The sequence below is a fragment of the Octodon degus genome, unplaced genomic scaffold (assembly GCF_000260255.1).
Source record: "Octodon degus isolate 3935 unplaced genomic scaffold, OctDeg1.0 scaffold00003, whole genome shotgun sequence".
Classification (NCBI taxonomy): Eukaryota; Metazoa; Chordata; class Mammalia; order Rodentia; family Octodontidae; genus Octodon; species Octodon degus.
Window position 1 is genome coordinate 995,646 of NW_004524579.1, and position 6,813 is coordinate 1,002,458.

Below are 6,813 nucleotides of genomic sequence, written 5' to 3' on the forward strand. Positions count from 1 at the left end.
AAAAAAAAAAAAAAAAAAAAAAAAAAAAAAAAAACATGGTATTGGCATCAAAACAGCATGATGGTTTTGCATCAGCTTTCCATTCCTCCTCACCCTGGGTGTGATCCATAAGTCCCATCATTCCATTCACCCAGACAAGGCTTTTTTCCAGTGTCTGGAACACTGGAACAGAACAGAGGATGCAGAAACGACCCCAGACACATTCAGCTATTTGATCTTTGACAAAGGGGCCAAAAACATACACTGGAGAAAAGACAACCTCTTTAGCAAATGATGCTGGAAAACTGGCTATCTATGTGTAGAAGATTGAAACTGGACCCATATCTCTTACCATGCACCAAACTAAAATCCAAATGGATCAAAGATATAAAACAAAAAAATGGAATTGTCTGGAAGATGTAATAGGTAAAACTCTTGAAGTCAATGTAGTAGGCAAAGACATTATGAATATTAAATTGAGTATATAAGAAATAACAGCAAGAATCAACAAAGATACTGTGTTCAATTTAAAGGCTTCTACACAGCAAAGGAAATGACCAACAGAGTCAAGGGATAGCCTACAAAATGGATGAAAAATTGCTAGTTATTTCTCAGACAGAGGACTAATGTCTAGAATATGCAAATAACTTAAAGTTAGACTTCCCAAAATAAAAGACCCAAACAAAAAATGGGCAAATGAAATAGATGCTTCTCAAAAGGAGTACAAATAGCAATAAATGTATGAAAAATTTTATACAGTACACCTGTGAATACTCACAACTGAAATGTCCATAATTCAGTTCACTGTATTTGGGATTCACTGTATTTGATCTTTGACAAGGGGGCCAAAAACAGACCCTAGAGAAAATGTGATAGCCTCTTCAATAAATCACACTACAAAAACTGGCTAGCTACATGCAAAAGATTGAATCTAGACTCATTTCTCTCCTATTCTGAACTAAAATCATAATGGAACAAAGAATTTACATGCTCAAAAAAAAAAGAATCTAAACGCTCAAACATAGACACTTAAGCTGCTAGAAGACAAGATACAAAAACCTCTTGAAGTCATACGCACAGTCAAGAACTTTCTGAATAGAAACCTGGTTGCACAGGAAATGATTTCCAGAATCAATAAGTGGGACCTACAAGCAGGTACAGAGGCCAGGGGTTTGATCCCTGGGCCTGTGGTGCCGGCCGGTCCCGCCCCCAGGGCACAATGAGACAGCAATTGCTACTGGGCGTGGTGAGGCACTCCTGTAATCCCAGCTCTTGGGAGGCTGTAAACAGGTGGATCACTGCAAGTCTGATCTAGTAGCAAGACCCTGAACACCCTATAGACCTACTTCCCTAAAATACAGAAAAAGAAAGAAAAGATAGTGGGAAGTAAGAGGTAGATCCCCCTCAAAGGGGAAGACAATCAAGAGCTGGATAGAGAGGGACAAAAAGGAAAGAAGGGATGACCATGCTTTGTGCACAGGTCCCAACTCCACATAAGGAGTGTAACCATTACACACTGCAAACACGCACCCCCCAAGAAGGAAGAGAATCAAGATAGGGATGGGAGAGGAGGTAAAAGGGGATGAAAAGAGGAATTAGGCTGCATTATGTGCAGGTTCCAACACCCCACAAAGAATGTAAACATTATGTGCTACAAACATGTAATAAGAAATAAAAAATGAAAGATGAAGCAGCACTGAGATTTCATCTCACTCCAGAAAAAATGGCTATATCCAAGAAATCAAGTAGGAGAATACTAGTCAGGTGTAAAGAAGGATAGATTCCAGACATTGTCGGGAAAATGGCTTGGAGATGTACTGTTGAGTGAAATAAATCAGACACATATGTTTAAATGCTATGTAGCTCCTAGGATTTGAAGAAGCCAGTGTACATATAAAAAGCAAAGTTTTAAAATTGATAAAGGAAGCAGAGAGATAGATCGGATGCAAATGGGAAGGTGACCTAGTGTCTAAGGATGGAGGGAGAGATGGAGGGAGAGAAGAAGGGAAGAGGACAAAGAGCTGACATGCATCACATGTATGTCCCAACTGCCTCAATGAATGCAATCTTTATACGTCTTAAACATGAACTAAAAATGATGATGAAAAAACAGCTAGAGAAGGAAAGACAGAGATGGGTGAGGAAATGAACAAGAATAAAAAGAATCGAGATTCAGTAATGTACTCCCTCCCTAAAATGAAAGCAAATGTCATGTACTCCAAAAGCACAAAATTTTAAGAATTTAAATAAATTAAATTAATTAAAATCCCTCCCTTCAATCCATACGGCTCAGTGCACCGTGGTCAGCTTATCATGCTTATCCAGCAACTGAGGAGTGCACAGGCACCTCCTGCTCCATGGTGACCGCCCCAGGCAACCAGCCGTGTTAACTACCCAAGAGCAACCTCCTCAGCGTAATTCTAGAACCTCTAGGTGAAGACACGGGGGCTCTGCTCAACCACGAAAGGATACCTATTTCTCAAAGATAATACCTTATACTGCAATCCATAGTAATTAGCTTCAGCTGGGAGAAGAATATTTTAGAATCCCAACTGCAAACGGCATCAAGCCCCAGCCATGGGGGCAGTAGGTGATGGCTGGACCACAGGTCCTACGAAAAAGCAGAAATGTAGAAAGTAGTCCAGTGTGAGCAGAAATTATGAAAAGCAGTAGCACCTCTCCTCTTCCTTCACTCTGCATCGTGAGGAGTCTTTGACCAAATAAGAGGTGACAATAGAGCTGACAGTCAAATGATCTGCCTCCTTTCCTCTTCTACTGATCGTTATTCATGAGCTAAGACTAGGGAGCGGATATGAATACTTTCACTTCTTTCAGATAAAAGATGAAAATAAGGTTGGAGAGAGATATTTGGTCTCCAAAATTTCTCTCTACTTTTTGAGGTCTCTGAGAAAAATGACACACCCCAAGTCTTTAGCCAGTATTTTATGTCCCTGACATTCATTCATTCAACAAAGGTTTCCTGTACATGTGCCAAATCCTGCTCTGGGCAGTGGACATACAAGACTGAGACTCCTTGCAGGGAGGCCCAGCTGGCTAGAAAGACCAACACCAAACAAGGGAGCATTTCTGAGGAAATAAATGTATGGAGACCCCAGCCTGGATAAGCTATCCTTCATATCTAATTGAAATCCATCTAAAATTACTCAAGTCTATTTTTCCTTCACAGCAAAAGAGAAGAGATCATCTCTCTTTTAAAAACAATCATAAAATAACTACATAACTGGAATCATGTCTTATTGTTTTCTTCTCATGATTTAATAGCTCCACATTTCCTCCCAGGAAATATTTATTTGCCTTTAATAATAACTGTGCTCAGGGCCAGCAAGATAGCTCTGTGGACTAAGTATTTGCTTAGGCAAGCACAGGGACCAGGGTTCAATCCCTGGCTTCACATGCCATGCTGACCCCATTCCCGGACGCACTGAGCTGGCAGCCAAGTCAGAGCATGGTAGCGCATGCTGGGGAGGCCAAGTCCAAGCTATGTAGTAAGACCCTGTACCAAATACATCATAAAAAACCCTAAAAAGTAATAACTCTGCTCCCATTGGTATGGATCTTGCCCATGTATAAGGTACTTCGTGGCTTACAAAGTGCTTCTGTCTCACTGTTACACTTTGATATTCACAACAGCACCACTAGGAAGAGATGGCAGATACTGGCCAGAGATGCCCTAGGCACTCTCCCAAGGCGATGGGGACACCTAGGCCAGTCACCCTTGTCCTCGGTGGAAATATCCCCTAGTACTGTGCAGCCTCTCTCACAATGAGCAAAAGCTATTGTGAATTATTTTTCTGTCTTTTGGAGCAGTAGCAACCCCAGCTGCTTTAGTGCCAGTTACAAATATCATGAGCATAGACTCAGTTCCTTCATTCAGCTATTGAGCGGGACAGGTTCTGGCCCCAATACACCTGGGACAACACTCAATATGCACCCTTCCCAGATTGATGTGAGCCATTCATAGCTCCCCAGAAAGGGTGATAAGAGCATGCTTTTCTAACATGTAAAAGACACTGTCTGGTTTTATCAAAATCCAAGTTTGTACTAAAATCGAGCTAGAGCCCATCAGTTGATTCCCCTGGTTTACCTACCCTTTCACAATCCTGGGGAGAAATTAGGTTGCCCTGGCAGTATTTGCTCTTTACAAAGGTTTCCTGATTGCTGCTTAGTGTTTTATGCCTTTGCAGGTGCTAGCCAATTGATTATTTGATAATTTATTCCAAGATCTTCTCAGGTATTGATGTTAAACTCACAGGCTTGAAATTTCAAGAGTCATCTTGTCTTTCTCTTAAAAACGGGCACTTCATTTGCCCTTTTGCTATCCTTACAAGCTTTTCTAATCCTCTGTGATTTGGGGGAGGCCTGGGCTAATAGTCCTAAAGTGAAAGTTGAAAATTCATCCAGTACCCTACAGGGCAAGCCGTCAGGCCCTGCTGACTCAAACAAATTAGGTTTTTCTAAGTTTTCTAACTATGTGATCCCTTTGAACTTCTATCTGCCTGTTGTAATTGTGACTTATTCAACAGGAATTTATGGCAGAAATTATCCTCCTCGTGGGGGAAGGGACTGAAGAGGACATTGTAAATAATAATAATAGTAATAAGTCTCTACCTTTTTATCTTCTCTTCTGGTAGAGATAAAACCATGTATCCAAATCCCATTCCATTTTCCTCTTCCTAGCCACAGTGAAAGACTGCATTTCCCATCCTCCCTTGCAGTTAAACCAAAGTCATGTGACTGGGATTAAGCCAATGAGGGCAGACATGACATAGACATCTTCACAGTCAGAACATAAAACCATCTATAGGACTCTCTCTTCTCCTTTGATGACAAGCATGGGCATAGCACATTGCAGAGGACCAATACAACAGCAAAAGATATTGGATAACTGAACACAGTTATTCCTCACTTAACAGCCTACCTATTTAATGACTGTTGGGACTCACAACTTGCTCCTTTGATTTACAACCCATCTTTTTTTTGTTCTGTATATCTTGTTTACAGAGCCTCAATGCCTTTGTATAGTCCACCTTGTTTATACAGTACTGTAATTTGTGCTGATTATACTATACAATACGGTCATTTTAGTTTTATCTGTAATACATTACAGTACTTCATGAAAGAGTTATTTCAAATAAAACCTAAGTCACCAAGTTGGAGTTTTCTCTGATCATGTCTTTGTTCTGGATATTATAATGTACAAACTGTATATAATTCCTCATTTAGTGACCAATTCCTTTAACAACCTAGTTAGGGGAACTAGACTCATGGGCTAAATGAGGAATGTCTGCAATCACCTGAAGGGGCGCAAGGGCGAGTGGCCCACCTACTGGTGACCGCAACACGAAGGGGTAAGACTCCTAGTGCTACTGCAGGCCTCAAAGCTGTCTGGGTGTTGCTGATGTTGCTAGAATTCCTCTTCCTACATCCTCTCTCAATGCCCTCAGTGTTATCCTGGAAAATCACACAGGGACTATCTCTGTCAATTGCAAAGTGAATTTTTCTCTGTCCTTTTTGGGACTAATAAAACATTTAAAGAATTTTTTTGTCATTTTCTATTGATTCCTAGATGCATATTTTTTTTTTAACCTCATCAATCATACTACTTTATTTATGTAAATTGTTATTTCATTTGAAGTAAACCTTGCCAAGAGACCTTAATGGATCATGTACTACATAAAGAGAAAATTGTCAGTCAGTTTTTTTTAAGTTAAAAGGAAGTACAATGGGTTAGGGGTGTGTGTGTGTGTGTGTGTGTGTGTGTGTGTGTGTATGTGCATGATGTGTTAATTCTTTGAAAAGGTCCTGCAAAGTTATTTACTATGAAGAAAAACATAATAGTTCCCTGAGTACCCACTATTCAATGTTTTAAAATTATTCACATATCTAAATATATACAAAAAACAAACGTGATGGCTGCTTCCTTTCCTAATCTCATTTCCTTTCCTCCCAGCTCAAAAAAAAAAAAAAAACTTGCCTGTTTATACTTGAACTGTGTACACATGTGATCCTAAGGAGTGGAATTCACTGTATTGTGTGTCTTTTTTGAGGGGATGTACCAGAACTTGAACTCAGGACCTTGAACTTGCCAGGCGGGTACTCACTATGCCGCTGAGCTATATCCCTGACCTGAATGTGTTGCTGTCTTTAGTTTACCTCAGTGGTGTTGTATGTATCTTTACATACTTTTGTTTCACTTAATATTATATTTTGAAATGAGGTTAATATTATACATGTATAGTTTTTAATCTTTAGTTGCTCTATGGTATTAATCTTTTATATAAAAATAACCAGAACTTCTTTATTCACTTCTCTATTAATAGACAATTAGGTTATGTTCAAGTTACCATTATGATAATAATACAAAGTGGTTAGGGACCATCCCTGATTTGAAACTTTTTGACTTAGTGGGGCTGTGAAAGGGAGTGGAAACTGTACTTCAGTCTTTAAATTTTGATCTTTCCCCTAAGGAAGCCACAGACCCCAGGCAGCCCCGGTCAGGGGAACCATCCAACATTCCGTAGGGTGCGACGATGCTAAGCTAGCATGCTCTCTGGGTTGAAGGTCCTGAATGCGTTGTCAGTTTACAATATTGTCAAGCTACAATGTGCTTTACTGGATAGCAGCCCACCATAAGGCAAGAGCTTCCGTATGCTGTACTGCTTTCCCTCACGCTGTGTATGTGATTTCTTACATTGCCCTTCCTTTATCCACACTTGGAAAAACTGAGATACTTTGGTTTTCACCAGTGTGCTAGAACTAACTGTATAAATTTGTGATTCATAAAAAATAAATAAATATATTTGTTTTTTTTTT